This window comes from Oncorhynchus gorbuscha, linkage group LG26 (assembly GCF_021184085.1).
Source record: "Oncorhynchus gorbuscha isolate QuinsamMale2020 ecotype Even-year linkage group LG26, OgorEven_v1.0, whole genome shotgun sequence".
NCBI lineage: Eukaryota > Metazoa > Chordata > Actinopteri > Salmoniformes > Salmonidae > Oncorhynchus > Oncorhynchus gorbuscha.
In genome coordinates, this window is record NC_060198.1 from 39,859,669 (window position 1) to 39,886,550 (window position 26,882).

The 26,882-nt window shown below is 45.4% G+C and overlaps 3 non-coding genes and 1 pseudogene across 4 annotated transcripts; all 4 read right to left on the reverse strand.

Annotated features, from left to right (window-relative positions):
- Window positions 1-11,224: 11,224 nt before the first annotated feature.
- LOC124015996 lies at window positions 11,225-16,046 on the reverse strand (annotated as a pseudogene). The gene is made up of 8 exons (XR_006835278.1): window positions 15,914-16,046; window positions 15,097-15,289; window positions 14,655-14,823; window positions 14,120-14,255; window positions 13,672-13,858; window positions 13,132-13,489; window positions 12,686-12,805; window positions 11,225-11,352 (listed from the first exon to the last, which is right to left on the reverse strand). The product of XR_006835278.1 is annotated as a 60S ribosomal protein L3-like (transcript).
- On the reverse strand, window positions 12,419-12,549 carry LOC124016578. The gene has a single exon (XR_006835389.1). It is a non-coding gene; the product is annotated as a small nucleolar RNA SNORA54 (small nucleolar RNA).
- On the reverse strand, window positions 13,572-13,652 carry LOC124016591. Its single transcript, XR_006835401.1, has one exon. It is a non-coding gene; the product is annotated as a small nucleolar RNA U83B (small nucleolar RNA).
- On the reverse strand, window positions 13,965-14,058 carry LOC124016588. Its single transcript, XR_006835398.1, has one exon. It is a non-coding gene; the product is annotated as a small nucleolar RNA U83B (small nucleolar RNA).
- Window positions 16,047-26,882: the final 10,836 nt, after the last annotated feature.

The window sequence follows — 26,882 nt, forward strand, 5'->3', positions numbered from 1 at the left end:
GGAGGAACATACGGTCTCCTTCTGGCTGGGAATATTAAGAGACCATACTCTTCTCTGGGCTGTCTTTGTGTCTAAGTACAGCAGTCTCCAAGGTTACATAACCTCGCATCAAATCAACAATGACCTTTGTCTGACTTTAGCAGCCAGTGTCCTGGGACAGAGCACCCCATGGGACCGTCAGGCACGTCACCTGAAGACTCGCCTCTTATCCCCAACAAACAGGCCACCGCAAGAGAAGGGCTCGGTTGAGCATGGCTGGAAACTGTTCAGCTGAAGAGTAACCCCACAAGGTTGAGAGAGAGAGAGAGAGAGAGAGAGAGAGAGAGAGAGAGAGAGAGAGAGAGAGAGAGAGAGAGAGAGAGAGAGAGAGAGAGAGAGAGAGAGAGAGAGAGATGGCCTCTTGTTTATGCTGACTAGAGAGTTGCTGACTGCGCTCACCTAGGTTATTTTGGGGTCAGGGAGAGGTGAGGCTACAGATAGCTAGGCATGGCTCCTCTACAAGACATGTACTTTCACAAAAACGTTTGAAACAGTAGTAGAAAAGAAACAGGTTTCAAAAAACAGTAGCAGAAAAGAAACAGGTTCCTCATTAAGAAACAGTGTTCCTCATAAAAAACAGTAGTAGAAAAGAAACAGAAAAAACAGTAGCAGAAAAGAAACAGGTTCCTCATTAAGAAACAGTAGCAGAAAAGAAACAGGTTCCTCATAAAGAAACAGTAGCAGAAAAGAAACAGGTTCCTCATAAAGAAACAGTAGTAGATAAGAAACAGGTTCCTCATAAAGAAACAGTAGCAGAAAAGAAACAGGTTCCTCATGAAGAAACAGTAGTAGAAAAGAAACAGGTTCCTCAAAGAAACAGTAGTAGATAAGAAACAGATTCCTCATAAAGAAACAGTAGCAGAAAAGAAACAGGTTCCTCATAAAGAAACAGTAGCAGAAAAGAAACAGGTTCTTCATAAATAAACAGTAAAACCACTTTTTTAAAGGCATTGGAGAAAATGGGCCATGATATCCTACCCATCCTGCACTCTGGTGGTGAGAGGCAGTACTTCATGCAGGGAGGAAGGGCACTCCTGCTCCTATAAGTTTGGGGAAGAAAGGAAAGCTGTGTCCATGGGAACGGGCTTGGAATACTGATGCCACAGTGCAGGGGTGCATTGAAGCTGCAGTCTATTCTGGCAAGCTCAGGCTAAGGCCTTAGGTATTCTCATTACAGCTGTCCTCTGAAAGCCATCAACAAATCTTACCTTTTTGTCAGAACTGGGCTTACAAGGAACTCCCTGTCACTATTATTCAATTGTGAATATCTTAAAGATAATAATACAACATTGATCAAATAGCAGCAGTGAAATAGTCTCTCATCATGTCCACATTGCGTTTGTCACTAAGCTTGTCAAAGTCCCCAGTCAGTCCTTCTGGTCCCCATAAGGGATTGTATGATTGTGATCTACTGCCTCTAAATGTTGAAAGTAAAGAGACATTAGACTAAAATGCACCATGAACTCCTTCTTTTCCTCCACTGGTAACGGCTGTGGCCAAATTTGGAGGTGGTGTCGATTAACTTAAGGTCGATCTTCTCCAGGGCCTCCCGAGTGGTCTAAGGCACTGCATCACAGTGCTAGCTGTGCCACTAGAGATTTTGGGTTTGAGTCGAGGTTCTGTCACAGCCAGCCGCGACTGGGAGACCCATGGGGCGGCACACAATTGGCCCAGCGTCGTCCGGGTTAGGGGAGGGTTTGGCTGGCAGGGATGTCCTTGTCCCTTCACACACTAGTGACTTCTGTGGTGGGCTGGGTGCAGTGCATGCTGACACAGTCACCAGGTGCACATGTGGTGTTTCTTCTGACACATTGGTGTGGCTGGCTTCTGGGTTAAGTGGGCATTGTGTCAAGAAGCAGTGTGGTTTGGTTGGTTTGTGTTTCAGAAGACGCACAGCTCTCGACCTTCGCCTCTCCTGAGTCCGTACAGGAGTTGCAACAATGAGACAAGATCCAGTGCCTTGCAAAAGTATTCATCCCCTTGGTGTTTTTCCTATTTTGTTGCATTTCAACCTGGATTTTTATCTGGATTTCATGTAATGGACATACACAAAATAATTGGTGAAGTGAAATGAAAAAAAGGACTTGTTTCAAAAAATTCAAAAGAATTTCAAACGGAAAAGTGGTGCGTGCATATGTATTCACCCCCTATGAGGCCCCTAGGTCCCAAAACTCCACAGCGGAGAGTGGAATATCTGTCCATAGGACCACTTTAAGCTGTAAACTCCACAGAGTTGGGCTTTATGAAAGAGTGGCCAGAAAAAAATCCATTGCTTAAAGACAAAAATAAGCAAACATGTTTGGTGTTCGCCAAAAGACATGTGGAGACTCCCCAAACATATGGAAGAAGGTACTCTGGTCAGATGAGACTAACATTTAGCTTTTTGGCCATCAAGGAAAATGCTGTCTGGCGCAAACGCAACACCTCTCATCACCCCAAGAATACCATGTTTTTCATCGGCAGGGACTGGGAAACTGGTCAGAATTGAAGGAATGATGGATAGTGCTAAATACAGGGACATTCTTGGCATTCTGGTTTCAGTCTTCCAGAGAATTGAGATTGGGACGGAGGTTCACCCTCCAGCAGGACAATGACCCTAAGCATACTGCTAATGCAACACTTATGTGGTTTAAGGGGAAACATGTAAATGCCTTGGAATGGCCTAGTCAAAGCCCAGTCCTCAATCCAATTGAGAATCTGTGGTATTACTTAAAGATTGCTATACACCAGCGGAACCCATCCAACTTGAAGGAGCTGGAGCAGTTTTACCTTGAAGAATGGACAAAAATCCCAGTGGCTAGACGTACCCCAAGTATTGGGGGGGGGGGGGTGAATAGTTATGCCTGCTCAAGATTTCTGTTTTTTGTCTTATTTCTTGTTTGTTTCACAATAAAAAATACTTTGCATCTTCAAAGTGGTAGGCATGTTGTGTAAATCAAATGAATATACACCCACAAAAAAATATATTTTAATTCCATGTTTTAAGGCAAGAAAATAGGAAAAATGCTAAGGGGGTGAATAATTTCACACGCCACTGTACCAATTGGATACCATGAAATTGGGTAGAAAAAGTGGTAAAAAATAATAATAATAGCAGAGGCAGAAATGTGCTGTTTCATATTTGATAAAGCCATGAGAAGGTACTTCAGAGCAGATGGAGAGATTCTTCCAGAAAGAGGCCATCACCTGAACAGTTGACCTCACCTCCATTAGAAAGGCAGGGAGTAATTAGTTGTGTATTTTACAGTGTTACTGGCAGATTTGGAGAAAGAAGTGATATTGTGTATAAGAGCGCTGTAGGTGTTGGGACTGGACGTATCTGTGCTTGCGCTGCAGTGAGGGTCAGTGCCTCTGGAGGTTATTATTGTAGTAGGATGTCCCTTGGGGGTATCCGTACCTATGTAGAACATGCGGGGGTTAGGTTAATAAACAGGCTGGAGCTAAAACCTCATTGTCGCGCGTCTTTATTTTAGATCATACTACATGGTGTCAGAAGTGGTTTTAAAATTCACATAAACGTGAAAGAGGTACCAAGTAAATCATACATTCAGGCTGTTTCAAAGCAGGGAGGGCACAGTGTTGGAGATAAAACAGCGCATATCATTATTTTGCTAGCTAACGAGCAAGGACTAAGTTATGTTAGATTTGCGTCAATTCGAATCTGGTATCAGGATAAATATGACAATGAGTCACAGACTGTATACTATGTATTTTTTATTAGCTAAGCAATAAGTGCTAAATGCAATTTTCGTATATACGGGCTCTCTGTCCCACCTCGCAGGGCAAACAGAGAACTGACTTGTTCTTGACAAAGATATAATAAATATACCATGCTTCCGAGCCGGCCTGTCAGAGTAGAGACTGGGCGTGGTTTAGACTCACCCAGCCTATCGTTGATTGTTGGCGCAGAGACCGGTCCCTGCCCCCTAAGCGCTTCAGTTGATAGATGTAAGTAACTGTTGCTGTGAAGAATATCTATGCGCTCATGCTCGATACCGCACCTGGCTCCTGTTATCTAACAAAAGACCGTTTGTTCTCGCAACACTACGTTCTGAATGTGCCACCCCCAACTCATTGCACAGTTCCTGTCTTCATGTTATTCTGTATTTTTCCATCATGAGAAAGGCCCATGGCCCTGAAACTGTTAACAATGTTTCAAGTCAGCTATGTTGCAAAACACATACATACATCGACACAAGCCAACAGCAGATAATATTAATTCACATATGGTAACGGGCTATAGTGCATAACACAGAATTCTCATAGTTACTGCTAATCAACATGTTGTAAGGGGAAGAAGCTGGCGGGATTTCAGGGTTTGCGACTCCAAGTTCAACTGCTGACTGATTTCACATTAGTCCCTCGGAGAATTTTGTTTGTATGGACATTCAAAACTGGCCGAAATGGATCAGGCGCTTTGAAAGGTACAGGGTAGCATCAGGCTTAAACGTGAAAAATGAGGCATTTCAAGTTAATACATTGATCTACTCTATGGGTGATGAAGCCGAGGATATATTAAATGCTTCAACGTTGACCGATGAAGAGAAACGTAACTACATTGCCGTTAAAGACTGTTTTGAAACGCATTTTGTAGGGAGACCCAACATTATTTTTGAGAGAGCTAGGTTTAGTATGCGCATACAGGAGCAGGGTGAAACCACCAACAGTTTTATCACAGCTGTTCACAAACTAGCAGAACAGGGAAGAGCTGATCCGAGATCGGATTGTAGTCGGAATAAGAAATATATCACTTTCTGAAAAGTTACAGTTGGATTCCCAGTTTACCTTGTCCAAAGCTGTAAACCAGGTTAGGCAGAGTGACACAGTAAAAAGACAGCAGACGATACAGCGCGACAGCAGCTCCTAGCAGAACGAAGAGAGTGAGGAAATACATGCATTTTCATACAGAGCTAAAAAAAACGGAGGGGAACACAGAACAGAGACAGACGTGGAGAAAACAATCACAGACAGCACCAGTAGCTAGTTAAAATGTTTGTCGCAAATGTGGGAAAGACTGCCCAGCAAAGGATACGGAATGCAGGAAATGTCACAGGAGAGGACACTTTTCAGCTGTCTGTCAATTAAAGCAAATGCATGAATGAGGCTTCAGAGGAGGTACAGCAGGACAGCATCTTTCTGGGAGAAGTAAAGGGAAACAATACTGGCGGGCATTCAGACATTAAACTCAATGGGGAGGTTGTGTCATTTCAACTAGACACTGGGGCAGCAGTAACAGCAATACCAACTAGGCTGTATAGCTATAGCAGAGATGGCCCTTTGCTCTCTACAAACAAAAAACTGTACGGGCCCAGTAATAACATTTTACCAGTGGTAGAGCACTTGGTGATTAAACTGGAGAGTAAAGAGTGCCATCCAGCCTGTCTTCGTCATTGACTCTCTAGCCAGACATTTGCTGGGGCTGCCAGCAATTGAAGCATTGCAACTCATTGAGAGAGTGAGCGAACTGGAGGACCCAGGTGAGGTTTTCAAAAAGAAATTCGCAAAAAAGTTCTGGTCTAGGAAGGATATAAGGTGACCACAAAATCCGCCTGAAAGAGGATGCTGTCCCCTATGCCCTTACCACCCCCCGCCAGGTGCCTATCCCTTTATTGGCCAGAGTAAAGGAAGAGTTGGGGAGGATGGAAGACATTGGGGCGGTGTCTAAAACAGAGAGTCCCACAGACTGGTGTGCAGGGATGGTGGTGGATCTGTGTGGACATGACTAAATTGAACGAGGCACTCTGCAGAGAGAGACACATATTACCATCAGTGGAGCAGTTACTGGCTCAGTTGGATGGCTCACAAGTCTTCACCAAGCTGGATGCCCGCTCAGGTTTCTGGCAGATACAGCTGTCATCAGAGAGTAGGGCACTCACAACGTTTATAACACCGTTTGGCCGGTACTGTTTTAATGTTTTGCCATTTGGAATCGCTTCCGGTCCTGAGCATTTCCAAAGTCCCATGTCCCAGCTGTTGGAGGGGCTGAATGGCGTCATAGTCCATGAGGACGATGTGCTCGTGTGCGGAAGGGACAGAGCAGAACATGATGGAAGGCTCACAGCAGTTCCTACCCGACTCCAGGAGACTGGCCTGACACTCAATGAAAAATGCACTTTTGCACAATCAGAGGACTTGTTCTTGGGATACAAAATCAGTGCAGCTGGAATAAAGCCGGGCCCCGAGAAGATCAGCGCCATCACATATGCCCAGACCCCAGAATGTGGCTGAAGTCAGGAACTTCTTAGGCATGGCCACATATGTGGGTAAGTTCCTCCCACAGTTCTCAGATACAACCAAACCTCAGAGACTTACTAGCCAAAGAGAATGACTGGTCATGGGGTCACATGCAACAGGTGGCGTTTGACAAAATCAAAGGAGATCTGGCCTCACAGAGAGTGCTGGTCCAGTACCGTCCCCACGCTAAGACAAAAGTATCAGCAGATGCATCTTCTTTTGGGCTAGGGGCAGTCCTCACACAGATGCTGGACAACATGGAGTGGGGTCCAATAGCATACATCTCCCGAAGCTTATCCGACACAGAGCAAAGATATGCTCAAGTAGAGAAGGAGGCGTTGGCTATCACATGGGCATGTGAAAGGCTCAGCCAATAACTTATTGGCCTGCAGTTTACAGCAGAGACTGACCACAAACCACTGTTGGCTCTGTTAGGGACAAAAGCACTGGACGACTTGCCTCCCAGAGTTCTGCGCTTCCGCCTCAGATTACTGAGGTTCACCTACAAGATGGTGTATGTGCCAGGGAAGGCACTGATCACAGCAGATGCACTCTCCAGGGCCCCAATTAAACGTCCATTATCAGAGGAGGAGCCATGTCTAGAGGGTGAGGTACAGGTGTCCATTAATGCAATAAGGGACAGTCTACCTGCATCTCAGACCAAACTGCAGCAGATTGCAGAGGAGCAACAACGAGACATCTGTCAACAGATAGTGCAGCAGTGCAAAAGGGATGGCCCAGGCAGGAGGAACTACCTTAGCTGCTGAAGCCCTATTGGGTGCACCAAAGTGACTTCCACTGTAATGGAGACCTTCTCATGAAAGGACAACAGATAGTTATCCCAGAGACTCTACAACCAGAAATGCTAAACAGAGTGCATGATGGACACATGGGGATAACCAAATGCAGACTGAGGGCTCAACAGTCAGTGTGGTGGCTTGGTCTGAGTACTCAGATTGCCAAGCTAGTGGCCCATTGTGAGGTCTGTACAAACTGTCAACCTTGTCATCCGGAGCCAATGATGGCAACGGAGCTGCCAAAACGGCCATGGCAAAAGGTAGGGGCGGATAAGTTCTATTGGAAAAATGACACTTATCTGCTAGTGGTAGATTACTACTCAAGATACATTGAAATAGCAAAGACACCCATAACCACATCAGCTGGTGTTATCAATGGATTAAAGTCAAATTTTTTCCAGGCAAGGGGTCGCTGAGGTCCTGGTTACAGATAACGCTCCCCAGTTCTCTGCGAGCTCCTTTTCTGCTTTTGCCGCAGAATATGACTTCATACATGTGACCAGTAGCCCCTACCATGCACAGAGTAATGGTGAGGCAGAGAGAGCTGTGAAAACAGTCAAGGGACTGCTGAAAAAGAACAAGGATCCATACAGGGCTCTGTTAGCTTACAGAGTTACACCACTGCATCATGGGCCGTCACCTGCTGAGCTCCTGATGGGCAGGAGGCTGCGTTCCCCATTGCCTGTCTCGCCGGCTCAGCTTAAACCCAGATGGCCTAACAGGAAGGCCTTCGCTGAGAGGGACAAACGTCTGAAACAAACGCAAACTGGAGACTTTAAATCGGAGACACCGTGCTAAAGAGAGGCCAGAGCTGACCGAAGGTCAACACGAGTGGATTACAAACTCAAAGACGCCAGCAATAGTGCTGAGGAAAGCGGATGCCCCACGCTCCTATGTGATGGACACAGGCTCAGAGGGGTACGAAGGAACAAAACACACCTCAGAGCTCTTCCAGATCTACCAGCCACACAGACTGAGGCCACAGAAAATGCACAAAAAGAGGGTGGAGGAGAGAGAATGCTCACAGAGCCACAAGCGCACCCAAAAAAAGGATGTGAAGCCACCAGAGTGGCTGAAAGACTATGTTACGTGAAGAGAAAACATACTGCTGGGGACCATACCCAGCAAAAAGAGATTGTACCTAAGTTAATGTTCATACTGTGTGATTTAATACTTTCATACTGTTTCAGGATGGGAAGTAGCATGTTAGACAAAACACTGGTTTCCAAATTGCATTTCAGTTATGCTTCAGTGGTTATGCATGTTGAGTTCTTGTTCATGGGAGAGGGGAAGATGTAGTAGGATGTCCCTTGGGGGTATCCATGCCTATGTAGGACATGCGAGGGTTAGGTTAATAAACAGACTGGAGCTAGAACCTCATTGTCGCGCGTCTTTATTTTAGATCATACTACAATTATTACACAACACAGGCCATCTCCATGAGTCTCCCTCCAGACACTGTATCACTTCTTTCAGTGGATGCATCATGTTCATATCACATTCTTTGGGATTTCTTTCCCCTCCTTGGACCTCAACGACGAGAAATGCTTCCGTTGGGGAAAGTTTTGAAAAACTGAAATGTGCTGTTGTGTGAACAATGCTCCAAAGACTTAAAGTAGCACTCCAGTCTCATTCTCGCCTCATTGAACACCTGATTTATTTAACAAAAGGCACATCTCAATAGGTGGTCCAGGTATGTCTGACACGGCACAAGTGGGGTTGTTCTCTATTGCTCTTCTATTGTTCCTCGAGCCAATAGACTTTCCATCAAACCAACTCCTTGAATGCCCTCCTGGTAGTTTGCAGTTCTGTCTAAAAACACTATTTTAATCAAAACATATTTGTTTACCCTTTACTGTGAGTACTTTACTGTCTTTATACTTGGGATATCACCTTAACAGGAAAAGTTTAAAAATCACTGGAGGACATCTTTAAGTTAATAGGAAATAAGGACCTTGAAAATCCTTCTGAAAATCAATTTTTTTGCAAAGGGTGCAGAATACTGTATTATGCAGAGATGTGTAGCGGGAGACGTGAGGGACGTAAATGGAGTGCAAAACACCTGCTTTTACCATGACAGACTGACCAGGTGAAAGCTATGTTCCCTTATTAATGTAACTTGTGAAATCATTAAAAAATGATTTTTACGCCTTGAGACAATTGAGACAAGAATTGTGTATGTGTGCCATTCAGATAGTGAACGGGCACGACAAAATATTTAAGTGCCTTTGAACAGGGTATGGTAGTATGTGCCAGGCGCACCAATTTGTGTCAAGAACTGCAATGCTGCTGGGTTTTTACATGTTCAACAGTTTCCTGTGTGCATCAAGTATGGTCCACCACCCAATGGACTTCCAGCCAACTGTTGGATAAACCTGTCAATAATCAACTGACTGGCTTTCTTGATGTTTATAGTATTCTCTCGAGTATGCAATCTGGCTTCCGCTCAGGTTATGGGTGTGTCACCATTGCCCTTGATTCTAAGCAACATTGTGCTGCTATTTTTATTGACTTGGCCAAAGCTTTTGATACAGTAGACCATTCCATTCTTGTGGGCCGGCTAAGGACTATTGGTGTCTCTGAGGGGTCTTTGGCCTGGTTTGCTAACTACCGCTCTCAAAGAGGGCAGTGTATGAAGTCAGAATCTCTGCTGTCTCAGCCACTGCCTGTCACCAAGGAAGTACCCCAAGGACGGTGCACTGTCCTCTCAGCACATAGCAAAGCTGCAGGTGTATGTAGGTTAAGTCTAGACTTGGTTTCCTCTATCGTAATCACTCCTCTTTCACCTCAGCTGCCAAACTAACCCTGACTCGGATGACCATCCTACCCCAGCTAGATTACAGATGTAATTTATAGATCGGCAGGTAAGGGTGCTCTCGGGCGGCTAGATGTTTACCATTCGGCCAGCAGAATTACCACTGCTCCTTATAGGACACTGTAAACGGGTCATCTCTGTATACCGTCACAAGACCCACTGATTGATGCTTATTTATCAAACAGCCTTAGGCCTCACTCCCCCCTATCCGGGGTATCTACTGCAGCCCTCATCCAACACCCGTTCCGCCAGTGACATTGTGCCAAAGTTGCCACAAGAGGAAACATTCCCGACCCAACAAATTGAGGCAATTGAGGGCAAAAGGGTGTGCAACTCAATAGGTGTTAATGTTCTGTACACTTTGTATAGCCAGTTGTCTGAATGGAAAATGACTTTCGTTTAGAAAGACGTGGCTGTATACATTCACATTCATGCAAAGCAATGGTCGAAATCTGACAAGGAATTTATCTAAACATACTATCATCCTGATCAGTGCACTCTGGACTGTAGTGTTCATTCCCTTGAAAATCCAGACAGCCTGCAGCAGCGGGCCATATCACAATAGTCCAGTCACTTTCTCAGTGTTGATGGAATAAGTGCCAGGATGTTACCCAAACAAAAGTCCCATTACGCACAATGATGTTAGCAGAGCATTTATACAATGCACACATCTTGCAGTGCAACTATGCAGGCAGTCATGAGATTCGCAACCCATCAATTAGCCTTGAACTGTACTAATTAACCACAGCTGCGGTTTCATTATTCACCAAGCTGTCATCTGCAGCTTCCCAATATGCTGACAGGCAGCGGTAAAAGGCCACCAGTACTGCCCAACTGAATCAACATCCTCCAGCTCCCTCAAGTTGGGCAACCACTAGTGAACTACAGGCAAGCAGTGCTTTATAAATCAGCTTATTTCATGAGCCATGTTGACCGTGACAAGTTAAGGGCTGATCGTCAACAGGCACGGCCAAAATGGACTAAATTCACAGAAATGTGAGTTAGAGGCACTCATCGAAAGCAAGTCTTAAGGGGTAGGTCAGTTCTGTGCATCTGTCCAGAGTCTTTGTACACCAGTGTCAAACAATAGGTGGTACAAACAGTAGCTACACAACTTTGTGACAAAGAAACTAGTCAAATTTTCCCCCTAAGGCTGCTGGGCTGTCAACTGTCCTACTTATCAAGACTCAAATTGACCAAGACACATTTAGCAAATAAGCAATTCATTTTTTGTTGAACAAATCCATGCATCAACCCAAATACAAGAACTCAATTTGCTGGGCCCACGTAGGCCTCAGATTAAAGTGTGAGATTATGCATATCATAAGAAACGAAGAAGGACTTTTCACTTGTTTTATTATTAAACAACTCCGCAGTGCAGCATGAGGACTCATACCACTAGACAGAGCTAGAGGACGACATTTAGGCAGTCTCTTCCTTGGCAATGCGGTCCTTCTTGAGTGGTCCCTGTAGACAAAAGGACAAGTGGTCAGTGACAATGCATAGAGTTTAATAAGCAGCCTCCACACCAGGGGTGTCAAACATACGGCCCCCAAGGAGGTTCGATCAGGCCCGCAGGATAATTTGAAAGTGGAAAAAATGCATAAAAGACATGGAATTAATATTTTTAATTCGCTGCAATTCATGGATTATCCGCTAAGGGGCGCACTCTTTCCATCAGAGTAGAAGACAAGCCGCATCACTGAGACAGACTGAAAACAGCAGACGGTATCAATGCGCCATCTGCTGCTTGTTACGACGTTGTTAATACCTTGGTCTCTACCTCTCCGCTACACCCTCATTAGCCAAAATGTCGTTATCCAAACGGAGAAAAGTAGATAAGGAGTGTAGAATTTTCAAAGAAAAATGGACCACGTCCTATTTATTTACAGAGATGCACGGAAAACCTTTGTGCTTGGTGTGTTTGCAACAAGTTTCGGTATTGAAGGAATATAATATTCGAGGCCACTACGAGACTCATCACAGCGAAAAATATGACGGCTTGCAAGGACAACTGAGAAGAGATAAGATTAACGAATTGCTGGCGGGTCTGAGGAAACAGCAGTCAACTTTCATCCAGAGCCGAGAAGTCAGTGAAGCAGCGGTAAAAGCCAGCTACCTAATTGCTAGCGAAATAGCATTAGCATCGAAGCCGTATTCCGACGGTGACTTTGTTAAACGATGCATGATGAAGGCGGCTGAACTTGTATGTCCCGAGAAGCGACAAGCTTTTGCCAATATTAGCCTGACGAGGAATACTATAGCAGAGAGGATTTCGGAACTATCGGCAGATTTAGACAGTCAATTGAAACAGAGAGTCAAGTCATTTATTGCATTTTCCGTGGCATTTTCCTAATGTTCTTGTGCTTCTTTACACCAAAACAAAGGAAAGACCTGATATTTTGGTTATTTATAGCAGAGTATGGTATAATTTTAATGGTCCGGCCCACTTGACATCTCCCTAGGCCGTATGTGGCCCACGATGCGAAATGAGTTTGACACCCCTGCTCTACACCATCTGTGGCTCCAGGGGTGATGTTCCCAGAGAGTGAACAGGGAACAGCAAAAAAATGATGCCGCTCCCCTGCCTCACTGAAGTTTGATCTAGCACCTGAATGGAACCCAAATTCATACCAAGAGTGAACCAGGTTACGATAAGTGCACTATGGGCATAGGGGACTGAGCTGCAATGCCAGTTGTACGTAAACTAGGGTGGGTCCACCACATTGATCCAGGGGACTTGTGAAACAGAGTGAAGCCATTGGAAGAGACAAGTAAATGTCATGGAAACTGAACGCACCATGAACGCCTTCTTTTCCTCCACTGTCTGGAAGCGGCCGTGGCCAAACTTGGAGGTGGTGTCGATGAACTTGAGGTCGATCTTCTCCGTGGCACGACGGCTGGACTGCACCAACAGAGACTGAAAAAAAAGAAGCATATATATATATATATATATATATTTTTTAAATATACAGATTAGTGATGCATTCCTTTAACAGGCCATACAGGACAACAACATTTAGCACAGTGTCCATCTGGTATGAAAAAAAATGCCCTAAAGTCAATACACGCCAGAACCCTACATGCAACAGGGCCAGCACACTGCCATTAGTTTCATCGATCCAGGGAGGGAACTACCCATATTTAATACGTACCTATTCAGTTCAGCCAACTTATAAGTACCCAATGCCAACTGACAATGCATTGGAATATACATGCATAAGATGGAATTATCTCTTTCCTCACCTTACGCAGGGTTAGCACCCTCTTCTTGACTCCAATTGTGCAGCCCTTCAGCATGACAAAGTCATTGGTCACCTCTCCGTAGTGGACGAAGCCACCCAAAGGGGTGATGCTCTTGTTGGACAGATCGTACTCGGTGGCGGCGTTGTTCTTCACCAGCTTGCCGTCCTTGGTGTGGTAGCCCTGGCCGATCTTGTAGATCTTCTTGTTGATCTCTGTGCGGTGGTGGTAGCCCTTCTGACCAGCACGGGCCACGGAGAAGGCCACGCGGGAGGGATGCCAGGCACCGATACAGGCCACCTTACGCAGACCACGATGGGTCTTACGGGGAGCTTCTTTGTGTGCCAACGGCTGGTGACACCTAAAGGGGAAATTTCAATGTTTAGTACCGGAGGGCTTAGCATTAATAACTAAAGCTTGGTTAACTACAGGCATTAGCGAGTTGTGGTCTCAGAAGGCAGCATGGAATGCATCCTCATGCGTGTCAGACACCATGCCTGATGCAGTGTTCCGTGTCTCACACAAAGCCCTTCAGACACATACCTTTGTATCCGTGACCCTTTGTGACACCGATGACATCGATCATCTCATCCTGGGTGAAGACATTGGTGATGGGGATAGACTGCTCCAGCTTCTCACGGGCCCAGTCCACCTTGTCAGAGATGGAGCCTCCATTGAGCTGCACCTCCATCAGGTGGGACTTCTTCTGCCTCAGGGGCAGCAGCCTCATCTGGATGGGGAGGAGAGAGGCATGTGAGCCTGCTAGTCCTGGGACAAGTATAGCTAGTACAAACACCATGTATTCAAACCAAAATTGGGTTAAATGTGATCCAGGGGACAGTCTCAGAAGGAAGGCAGCATGGAATGTATCCTCATGCGTGTCGGACGTCATGCCTGACGCAGTGTTCCGTGGTCTCGTCACAGACAAAGGGAGATCTGATTGATTAAAACTGTGGCGTTGCAGGGAGCGTATTCTATCCCGCTCACTCACCTGCGTGTGGGCGATGATGCGGACGACCTGGCAGTACTTCTTCATGGAGGCAAAGTCCTTCTCCAGCTGCTTCTTGCCCTCGTCATCCTGCCACTTCTTGCAGTACTTTGTGAAGGCCTTCTTCTTGGACTTGTACCTAAGAGCATGCAGCGTGACCGGAGGGTAGGGGAGAAGAGGCACACGGGTTGGCACAGGTCCTTCATAACCCCAGGGGGCCAGCGGAAGAACACTGCACTCAGCTGCTCGCCCAGCCTTCACAGGGGCGAAGGGGGCAGTTACAGCTTCAGAAGGGTTTTCGGCTCATGACGCGGTTTCTAAGAAGCGCTTTCCACCGGCCAGAGGAGCCCGGAGCTCATCAGGACACGAGGCACCCGAGCGGAGCTGCCACCAGGGGGGCACCGGATGTTAAGACTCACTGAAACACCACATATTTTATGTCGAGCAACATGCTTCAAAGCTCATATTTAAACGCAATTATACACTATCCAACCAATAATCAAAATATCTATTCTTTTTCACGTGTATAATGGCTCACCAGTTCCTGTAGAAGCGACGCTTGCACTCATCACTGATGTGCTCAGCGAAGATGGTCTTGAAGGAACGCAGGCCACGGGGGGTCTCGACATAACCCACAACACCCACCACAACCATGGGAGGAGTCTCCACAATGGTCACAGCCTCAACCACTTCCTTCTTGTTCACCTCTGTAGGAAAATAGTCAGGTATGAAGGTCAGTAATACAGGAGTTCCACAGTAGACTTAAATTGCATAAGTTCAATGCTCAACGACTGCGCTCAGTGCTCGACATTCATCAAGGGTTAGACCCAATATGTCCGCCCGTCGAGGGAATCATCACAGGCAGAAAGACAAACAGTAATGCAAGACCAAAACTAATATGGCTTGGTTATGTATTCATCAATCCCACAGCAATATTCACCCAGTCAATTAAACAAAACAGAATGAAGCCAAATACTCACTTGAGCCAGGTCTGTCGACTTCACGCACGATGTGAGTCATGCCAGCCTTGTAGCCAAGGAAGGCAGTCAAGTGGACTGGCTTGCTGGGGTCATCCTTGGGGAAACTCTTCACCTTACCACGGTGACGTCTGCTCCTCTTGCGGGGCAGGAAGCCCAAGGATCCGTGGCGGGGAGCCGAAAATTTACGGTGGGACTGTAAAGACAACGCAATTCAGCACATTGTCCATGAGGCATACAAAACTATATGAACGCACTTGAGTCAATATGTCAGAACTCGATATTGGTTGGCCTCGTGCTGTTCCTGTTCATTCTGTCCGCCCGTCGAGGGACTAGTCACCGATATTCACGAAATAAATCCCAATTAAACAAATCCCAACTATGGACGGAAACAGAGTCTTGGAATAAACATGTGTAACCGTAGTCGTTAGAGGTTCGGAGGACCTTGACTAGCTACTGTTGGGCGGGCTAATGGGTCAGGCCTCATAAGGTAAAGCCCGTTATAAAACAGTAGAAATTTAACTAGCACGTTGTCAGTCTTAAACAAGTTTGATTGTGAACTAACGTTACAAAATGTCTGTTTAAAATGTATTTGAGTAACGAAGCATGCTAGGCCTCAGAGTATCAGCCATTTTAAACTACCAGTATGCCAACGATTACTTCATACATTCATTCTGTAATAATCTAAGACCATGTTATTATGGTAAGGTCTAACATACAACTATTAATTACAGATGACACATCCTACCTATTGACTTAGAGGGGCAACATAAGGTTTAAGAAGATGCTAAACGGTCTCAAATAAGAAAGACGAACTCACCATTTTGTCTCAGAGCCGATTGAAAAAGAGGCCTATGTAAGGGGTATGTTTGGTATTTATACAAGGACGTGACCCATCACGTGATTAACGTCGCCAACCAGCATCATGGCTCCGCCTTCCTGCTGTACAAACGCTAGCTTCAAAATCTAGAATTCCACTGTAACAGAAATGCATCAGCTAATAGATAAGGCAAAAGCTCTTGTGATTGGTGCAACACCTTTTTTATTTTACAACTGAACAGCAGGGGCTGTACTAGCAAAGATGAACACTTTTAGCGTACAAGGAAAGCATGCTAAAGTCTGAATAAGCCTTAGGTCACAGGGCCGTTCCCCCACAGTTCTGAATTTAACTAATGGACACATTCATGGATACACGTATGACAGTGTTCACAGTTGTAGGAGTAGCCTCCCTGTGGGCCAATAGAAAGGGCTAGAAAACAACAACAAAAAAGCCCATTCCTCAACTTTGTCTGAATTGAGAGACAGAGACTCCTCCAGGGTGATTTGAAGCTCAGGTTTCTAGGTGCAAAGTCTTAACCAGGAGCAGTCTTGCACAGCGTGCATGTGAGCGTGCATGTGAGCGTGCATGTGAGCGTGCATGTGAGCGTGCATGTGAGCATGCATTGGCAGCTGCGAACAGTCTCTTCCCATTCTGCCACAGAAGAAGGTAGCCAACCCTGCTTCTCCACACACACAGCCCCTCAGCAGGCCTGTTGCTCTCGGTCAAGGTTTATCTTCTGGAAGAAGATCTTCCCAAACTCATAGGTGCTGATCATGACAGCACAGGCTGGGGCAAATTTGATCACCCTGGGTAGGAAACCTGAGGGGGATAAAGAGACAATTTACCAGTCCTCCACCTGATTTAGCCTCAGGCATTCAGACTGCTTACTATAACATGCACACATGACTGTAAGTCAGGCATTGCAAATATATACTTTTTATATATCCTTTGGACTTACCTGCAAAGAGCCCCCTGTATCCCGATTCAGCCAAAATTCCCCTCATGATATGCCATGTGGATGTGGGATTCTTCCAGTGGTGGGCCGTCAGAGCCCTATTTCCTCTTGGTTGCACTGCTTCCAGCCTCAGGTTGAGATTTGGAGGGCTGGTCTTTATGTTAGATCTTTTATCCAATCATATTTGCCATCATGTGTTGCCAGGGTTCTAAAATCTGCCCTCAGGCCTTCAGAATCAATAGTGCGGGCGCTTGTAGCTTAAAGTGAATGGAAATTAAAATTTCGTGTCAACCAATCAGCTTTAGAGTTGGCTATTGTACGCCTGCTGGCTGGCTCCAGTGTTTCACAGGAGCCAGCTAGCAGGCATATAGTGCGTGCACGTCTTTTGATTGGATTACCAATATTGAGAGGCAGGTCCTATATGGGCAGGTATATGCAAACCTCAGAACTAGGAAACTGAATTTGATAAACTAATTAACTTGCGTACTACTAAGCTGTTTTTTTAACCCACAATGGCGGAAGGAGGAGAAGATATCGATTTGGTCGAGGATATAATTATAACGCCATTCTCAAGACAAACTTTTCAAGAAAAGTTAGACATTGTCAGGAGAGGTCACCCGACGCCGATGCTACAAAGCCTGTCACAGGCGGGAAAGGGGTTCGTTCGCCACTTTCAAAGTTCCAACTACGAGCGCTATCAATGGCTCACAGGCTCGAGAAGCACTGCAAACTGTACTGCTGGGAATGCCTATTATTTGCAAGTGATAGATTTGGTGTTTGGAGCCACACTGGCTTTGCAAACTTGAGTTGTCTAACCAAGGCAGCAATGAGACACGGCTGGGCACTTACAAGCAATGGTGCTTTTGAAAACTTTTGGGGACACCCGAGTGGATCTACAGCTCAACGAACAAGCGTGCAGGGCAACGGGAGCTGCACAATGAAAAGATATTGTACTCTTCCCCTGCAATTCTATGAATAAAAATGTCAATTTCAAGGTGACGCAACGCCTGGTTTCATACTGCGTTTCTGTCTAAATGTATAGTGTCTAGAGCCATGGCATCATAATGATGGAAATAAGAGGTGGATTAATTCGGGTGGGACTGAGTAGGACCTCACTGAAGGCCCAGGCCCCAGGCCCACGGCACGCCATTGGATTCTTCACAGGGACAAGAAGGAAGGGAGAAAGACAGAGATTTAGTGGGCAATCCTACGTTCTATCAGAGAGGATAAAATACGATTTCAGACGTGAATGGCCATATGGGTACATAAGACCCTGTAATTATGTAACAGTATAATTTTAAACCGTATATTACACATCTCCCAGTGTCTCCATCTCTCCCAGTTGGATCTGTCTTCGTGTCTTCACCACGTCAAAAGGTAGAGTCATGATGGCAGCAACCTGGGACAGAAGACAAAGACACACTCTCTATAAGCAATACCCAGTGAAATCAACAGCAATACCACAGTGAAATAAACATAAATTACCCCTGATCTATTGATCAGCAGTACGTTATATAACTAGACAGGTGAAACACTAAAAACAGGCTTTAACCAGGGGGTCCACCTGTTATCAATTATCAATAGTCTGGCCCGGGTCTCTGCTGGCCCAGGTCTCTGCTGGCCCAGGTCTCTGCTGATGACTGCCCAGGCGGAGAGGTGTGTAAGGAGGGCAACACCTGCTGCAAGGTCCCCTCAGATGGCTATGAATGTTGCCCAATGTATCAGGTATGTATGGGGTGGTACTGTTGATACTGTATAGTGGTCTCTATATCCAGCATGTCTCATGAAGAGGGAGTAATATAGTGGTCTCTCTATCCAGCATGGCTCATGAAGAGGTTGTAATATAGTGGTCTCTCTATCCAGCATGGCTCATGAAGAGGGAGTAATATAGTGGTCTCTATCCAGCATGGCTCATGAAGAGAGAGTAATATAGTGGTCTCTCTATCCAGCATGGCTCATGAAGAGGGAGTAATATAGTGGTCTCTCTATTCAGCATGGCTCATGAAGAGGGAGTAATATAGTGGTCTCTCTGTCCAGCATGACTCATGAAGAGAGAGTAATATAGTGGTCTCTCTGTCCAGCATGGCTCATGAAGAGGGAGTAATATAGTGGTCTCTCTGTCCAGCATGGCTCATGAAGAGAGAGTAATATAGTGGTCTCTCTGTCCAGCATGACTCATGAAGAGAGAGTAATATAGTGGTCTCTCTGTCCAGCATGGCTCATGAAGAGAGAGTAATATAATGGTCTCTCTGTCCAGCATGACTCATGAAGAGTGTTGGATCAGCTCCCACACAGGCCAGTCAAAGCCCTTTTCTGTCCCATTACTCCAATGGTGGAACCAGTTTCCCCCTGATGCTCGGACAGCAGAGTCCCTTTTTATTATTGTATTTTACTACTAGCACTAACTTTGTGATCTCTGTGCAGTGCGGGAGCAATGAGCCATCTGCAATCTTTTTGGGCTCCAACTCTATTCAAATTAAAGTTTCAGCAGGTTCATGGGGAAAAGAAAAAGACCCCAAACTGTTTCTATTAGACAATGTGCTGAGATCTTGATTCACTGTATTATCTGAGTTCACTGACAAAAGCCTCTGTCCATAAATGTGTCTAAGGATGTTTCCACGAAGCACTCTGAATGAATAAGGCTTTTTATGTACAGTATAGGCATTTTTATTTAGAATTCATAAAGAGGAGCCATTTTACAAGGCTGGATTACATACAATCCTCAGTGGAGGAGAGGAGATACTGACATTACCATGAAGCTACATTGAGTCCTACTAGCCACATACACACACGGCAGTTTTTATGTTTTGAGAATGGACGTTCTCCCTCTCTCTTTCATCTCTGTCTCTGTCCCTCCCTCTCTCAATTCCTCCATCTTGTCTGGCTAACATGCACAATCTCTCATTCTCTGTCCCTCTGTGACTTACACACTCACATACTACCTCCTCCCTTCTCCAACCCGTCTTCCCCATTGACTTACACTTTGTTTTGTTCTTGCTATCACCATGCCTCTTCCCGCTTATATGCCCCTCTCCTCTACTTTCTCATCTCTTTCCTCTTCCTCTCGCTCTCTCTCTGTCTGTCTCTCTATGTTCTCTCTCTCTTCTGTTGTTTTAGCTTGCTTTCTCATGAATGCAGAACATCTCTCTCCCTCTTTCTCTCCTTCCCTCTTCATCCCTCCCTCTCTATTTATCTCTCTCTGTCTTAGAATGCAGGATATTTGATGAAAGGAGGGAAGTGCTGTTGACATCACTGAAATCTAATTGACAGTGTGGCGATGGTGTCCGTCCATACAAGAGTCCCAGCTCACTGCGGGGAAGATGCATTTGTGGGCCACACTCCTAATGAGCTCCTTACCACTGGATTCTCTGTGGCTTCAACAGCCATCCTCTCTTCATCCCTCTATCCCCGTCTCCCATCCTGACAGCGGAGAGTTCAAGTCTGGAGTGGCTAGACGTGCCCTTGAAGAGTCAAGTCCTTTCTTGGCAGCCTAACAGAGTTGGACATTCCATGGGGACGTCATGGAGGGTTAACTCTCCGCACCCACCGCAGTGAGAGGAGAGCAAGGCTCCGGCTACACGGCTCGCATCATAGGCTGGGTTTCCTATGCTCTGTCGCTGAAGGTTACAAAGTGTCATATCTGAAATGGAGCCAGAGGAGGGAGAGATTTCTCACACTCTAATTGTGTGTGTGATTTACTCTCTCTACCCTCCCTTTCGCTGTTTCTCCCCTCTCGTACTGTGTGTCAATATCTGCATTTTAGCATGCAAGAAATTAGCCTCTCACTCTGAGAGTGTCTCCCTCTACCCTTCCATTCCCTTATCTCTCTCTCCCTCCCAGTGCTGTGTGATCAGGGAAGTGTGTGTGTGGGGGGGGGTGAGGCCGGAGGAACATACTGTCTCCTTCTGGCTGGGAATATTAAGAGACCATACTCTTCTCTGGGCTGTCTTTGTGTCTAAGTACAGCAGTCTCCAAGGTTACATAACCTCGCATCAAATCAACAATGACCTTTGTCTGACTTTAGCAGCCAGTGTCCTGGGACAGAGCACCCCATGGGACCGTCAGGCACGTCACCTGAAGACTCGCCTCTTATCCCCAACAAACAGGCCACCGCAAGAGAAGGGCTCGGTTGAGCATGGCTGGAAACTGTTCAGCTGAAGAGTAACCCCACAAGGTTGAGAGAGAGAGAGAGAGAGAGAGAGAGAGAGAGAGAGAGAGAGAGAGAGAGAGAGAGATGGCCTCTTGTTTATGCTGACTAGAGAGTTGCTGACTGCGCTCACCTAGGTTATTTTGGGGTCAGGGAGAGGTGAGGCTACAGATAGCTAGGCATGGCTCCTCTACAAGACATGTACTTTCACAAAAACGTTTGAAACAGTAGTAGAAAAGAAACAGGTTCCTCGTGAAAAAACAGTAGCAGAAAAGAAACAGGTTCCTCATTAAGAAACAGTAGCAGAAAAGAAACAGGTTCCTCATAAAGAAACAGTATAGAAAAGAAAAGAAAAAACAGTAGCAGAAAAGAAACAGGTTCCTCATTAAGAAACAGTAGCAGAAAAGAAACAGGTTCCTCATAAAGAAACAGTAGCAGAAAAGAAACAGGTTCCTCATAAAGAAACAGTAGTAGATAAGAAACAGGTTCCTCATAAAGAAACAGTAGCAGAAAAGAAACAGGTTCCTCATGAAGAAACAGTAGTAGAAAAGAAACAGGTTCCTCAAAGAAACAGTAGTAGATAAGAAACAGATTCCTCATAAAGAAACAGTAGCAGAAAAGAAACAGGTTCCTCATAAAGAAACAGTAGCAGAAAAGAAACAGGTTCTTCATAAATAAACAGTAAAACCACTTTTTAAAGGCATTGGAGAAAATGGGCCATGATATCCTACCCATCCTGCACTCTGGTGGTGAGAGGCAGTACTTCATGCAGGGAGGAAGGGCACTCCTGCTCCTATAAGTTTGGGGAAGAAAGGAAAGCTGTGTCCATGGGAACGGGCTTGGAATACTGATGCCACAGTGCAGGGGTGCATTGAAGCTGCAGTCTATTCTGGCAAGCTCAGGCTAAGGCCTTAGGTATTCTCATTACAGCTGTCCTCTGAAAGCCATCAACAAATCTTACCTTTTTGTCAGAACTGGGCTTACAAGGAACTCCCTGTCACTATTATTCAATTGTGAATATCTTAAAGATAATAATACAACATTGATCAAATAGCAGCAGTGAAATAGTCTCTCATCATGTCCACATTGCGTTTGTCACTAAGCTTGTCAAAGTCCCCAGTCAGTCCTTCTGGTCCCCATAAGGGATTGTATGATTGTGATCTACTGCCTCTAAATGTTGAAAGTAAAGAGACATTAGACTAAAATGCACCATGAACTCCTTCTTTTCCTCCACTGGTAACGGCTGTGGCCAAATTTGGAGGTGGTGTCGATTAACTTAAGGTCGATCTTCTCCAGGGCCTCCCGAGTGGTCTAAGGCACTGCATCACAGTGCTAGCTGTGCCACTAGAGATTTTGGGTTTGAGTCGAGGTTCTGTCACAGCCAGCCGCGACTGGGAGACCCATGGGGCGGCACACAATTGGCCCAGCGTCGTCCGGGTTAGGGGAGGGTTTGGCTGGCAGGGATGTCCTTGTCCCTTCACACACTAGTGACTCCTGTGGTGGGCTGGGTGCAGTGCATGCTGACACAGTCACCAGGTGCACATGTGGTGTTTCTTCTGACACATTGGTGTGGCTGGCTTCTGGGTTAAGTGGGCATTGTGTCAAGAAGCAGTGTGGTTTGGTTGGTTTGTGTTTCAGAAGACGCACAGCTCTCGACCTTCGCCTCTCCTGAGTCCGTACAGGAGTTGCAACAATGAGACAAGATCCAGTGCCTTGCAAAAGTATTCATCCCCTTGGTGTTTTTCCTATTTTGTTGCATTTCAACCTGGATTTTTATCTGGATTTCATGTAATGGACATACACAAAATAATTGGTGAAGTGAAATGAAAAAAGGACTTGTTTCAAAAAATTCAAAAGAATTTCAAACGGAAAAGTGGTGCGTGCATATGTATTCACCCCCTATGAGGCCCCTAGGTCCCAAAACTCCACAGCGGAGAGTGGAATATCTGTCCATAGGACCACTTTAAGCTGTAAACTCCATAGAGTTGGGCTTTATGAAAGAGTGGCCAGAAAAAAATCCATTGCTTAAAGAAAAAAATAAGCAAACATGTTTGGTGTTCGCCAAAAGACATGTGGAGACTCCCCAAACATATGGAAGAAGGTACTCTGGTCAGATGAGACTAACATTTAGCTTTTTGGCCATCAAGGAAAATGCTGTCTGGCGCAAACGCAACACCTCTCATCACCCCAAGAATACCATGTTTTTCATCGGCAGGGACTGGGAAACTGGTCAGAATTGAAGGAATGATGGATAGTGCTAAATACAGGGACATTCTTGGCATTCTGGTTTCAGTCTTCCAGAGAATTGAGATTGGGACGGAGGTTCACCCTCCAGCAGGACAATGACCCTAAGCATACTGCTAATGCAACACTTATGTGGTTTAAGGGGAAACATGTAAATGCCTTGGAATGGCCTAGTCAAAGCCCAGTCCTCAATCCAATTGAGAATCTGTGGTATTACTTAAAGATTGCTATACACCAGCGGAACCCATCCAACTTGAAGGAGCTGGAGCAGTTTTACCTTGAAGAATGGACAAAAATCCCAGTGGCTAGACGTACCCCAAGTATTGGGGGGGGGGGGGGGGGTGAATAGTTATGCCTGCTCAAGATTTCTGTTTTTGTCTTATTTCTTGTTTGTTTCACAATAAAAAATACTTTGCATCTTCAAAGTGGTAGGCATGTTGTGTAAATCAAATGAATATACACCCACAAAAAAATATATTTTAATTCCATGTTTTAAGGCAAGAAAATAGGAAAAATGCTAAGGGGGTGAATAATTTCACACGCCACTGTACCAATTGGATACCATGAAATTGGGTAGAAAAAGTGGTAAAAAATAATAATAATAGCAGAGGCAGAAATGTGCTGTTTCATATTTGATAAAGCCATGAGAAGGTACTTCAGAGCAGATGGAGAGATTCTTCCAGAAAGAGGCCATCACCTGAACAGTTGACCTCACCTCCATTAGAAAGGCAGGGAGTAATTAGTTGTGTATTTTACAGTGTTACTGGCAGATTTGGAGAAAGAAGTGATATTGTGTATAAGAGCGCTGTAGGTGTTGGGACTGGACGTATCTGTGCTTGCGCTGCAGTGAGGGTCAGTGCCTCTGGAGGTTATTATTGTAGTAGGATGTCCCTTGGGGGTATCCGTACCTATGTAGAACATGCGGGGGTTAGGTTAATAAACAGGCTGGAGCTAAAACCTCATTGTCGCGCGTCTTTATTTTAGATCATACTACATGGTGTCAGAAGTGGTTTTAAAATTCACATAAACGTGAAAGAGGTACCAAGTAAATCATACATTCAGGCTGTTTCAAAGCAGGGAGGGCACAGTGTTGGAGATAAAACAGCGCATATCATTATTTTGCTAGCTAACGAGCAAGGACTAAGTTATGTTAGATTTGCGTCAATTCGAATCTGGTATCAGGATAAATATGACAATGAGTCACAGACTGTATACTATGTATTTTTTATTAGCTAAGCAATAAGTGCTAAATGCAATTTTCGTATATACGGGCTCTCTGTCCCACCTCGCAGGGCAAACAGAGAACTGACTTGTTCTTGACAAAGATATAATAAATATACCATGCTTCCGAGCCGGCCTGTCAGAGTAGAGACTGGGCGTGGTTTAGACTCACCCAGCCTATCGTTGATTGTTGGCGCAGAGACCGGTCCCTGCCCCCTAAGCGCTTCAGTTGATAGATGTAAGTAACTGTTGCTGTGAAGAATATCTATGCGCTCATGCTCGATACCGCACCTGGCTCCTGTTATCTAACAAAAGACCGTTTGTTCTCGCAACACTACGTTCTGAATGTGCCACCCCCCAACTCATTGCACAGTTCCTGTCTTCATGTTATTCTGTATTTTTCCATCATGAGAAAGGCCCATGGCCCTGAAACTGTTAACAATGTTTCAAGTCAGCTATGTTGCAAAACACATACATACATCGACACAAGCCAACAGCAGATAATATTAATTCACATATGGTAACGGGCTATAGTGCATAACACAGAATTCTCATAGTTACTGCTAATCAACATGTTGTAAGGGGAAGAAGCTGGCGGGATTTCAGGGTTTGCGACTCCAAGTTCAACTGCTGACTGATTTCACATTAGTCCCTCGGAGAATTTTGTTTGTATGGACATTCAAAACTGGCCGAAATGGATCAGGCGCTTTGAAAGGTACAGGGTAGCATCAGGCTTAAACGTGAAAAATGAGGCATTTCAAGTTAATACATTGATCTACTCTATGGGTGATGAAGCCGAGGATATATTAAATGCTTCAACGTTGACCGATGAAGAGAAACGTAACTACATTGCCGTTAAAGACTGTTTTGAAACGCATTTTGTAGGGAGACCCAACATTATTTTTGAGAGAGCTAGGTTTAGTATGCGCATACAGGAGCAGGGTGAAACCACCAACAGTTTTATCACAGCTGTTCACAAACTAGCAGAACAGGGAAGAGCTGATCCGAGATCGGATTGTAGTCGGAATAAGAAATATATCACTTTCTGAAAAGTTACAGTTGGATTCCCAGTTTACCTTGTCCAAAGCTGTAAACCAGGTTAGGCAGAGTGACACAGTAAAAAGACAGCAGACGATACAGCGCGACAGCAGCTCCTAGCAGAACGAAGAGAGTGAGGAAATACATGCATTTTCATACAGAGCTAAAAAAAACGGAGGGGAACACAGAACAGAGACAGACGTGGAGAAAACAATCACAGACAGCACCAGTAGCTAGTTAAAATGTTTGTCGCAAATGTGGGAAAGACTGCCCAGCAAAGGATACGGAATGCAGGAAATGTCACAGGAGAGGACACTTTTCAGCTGTCTGTCAATTAAAGCAAATGCATGAATGAGGCTTCAGAGGAGGTACAGCAGGACAGCATCTTTCTGGGAGAAGTAAAGGGAAACAATACTGGCGGGCATTCAGACATTAAACTCAATGGGGAGGTTGTGTCATTTCAACTAGACACTGGGGCAGCAGTAACAGCAATACCAACTAGGCTGTATAGCTATAGCAGAGATGGCCCTTTGCTCTCTACAAACAAAAAACTGTACGGGCCCAGTAATAACATTTTACCAGTGGTAGAGCACTTGGTGATTAAACTGGAGAGTAAAGAGTGCCATCCAGCCTGTCTTCGTCATTGACTCTCTAGCCAGACATTTGCTGGGGCTGCCAGCAATTGAAGCATTGCAACTCATTGAGAGAGTGAGCGAACTGGAGGACCCAGGTGAGGTTTTCAAAAAGAAATTCGCAAAAAAGTTCTGGTCTAGGAAGGATATAAGGTGACCACAAAATCCGCCTGAAAGAGGATGCTGTCCCCTATGCCCTTACCACCCCCGCCAGGTGCCTATCCCTTTATTGGCCAGAGTAAAGGAAGAGTTGGGGAGGATGGAAGACATTGGGGCGGTGTCTAAAACAGAGAGTCCCACAGACTGGTGTGCAGGGATGGTGGTGGATCTGTGTGGACATGACTAAATTGAACGAGGCACTCTGCAGAGAGAGACACATATTACCATCAGTGGAGCAGTTACTGGCTCAGTTGGATGGCTCACAAGTCTTCACCAAGCTGGATGCCCGCTCAGGTTTCTGGCAGATACCGCTGTCATCAGAGAGTAGGGCACTCACAACGTTTATAACACCGTTTGGCCGGTACTGTTTTAATGTTTTGCCATTTGGAATCGCTTCCGGTCCTGAGCATTTCCAAAGTCCCATGTCCCAGCTGTTGGAGGGGCTGAATGGCGTCATAGTCCATGAGGACGATGTGCTCGTGTGCGGAAGGGACAGAGCAGAACATGATGGAAGGCTCACAGCAGTTCCTACCCGACTCCAGGAGACTGGCCTGACACTCAATGAAAAATGCA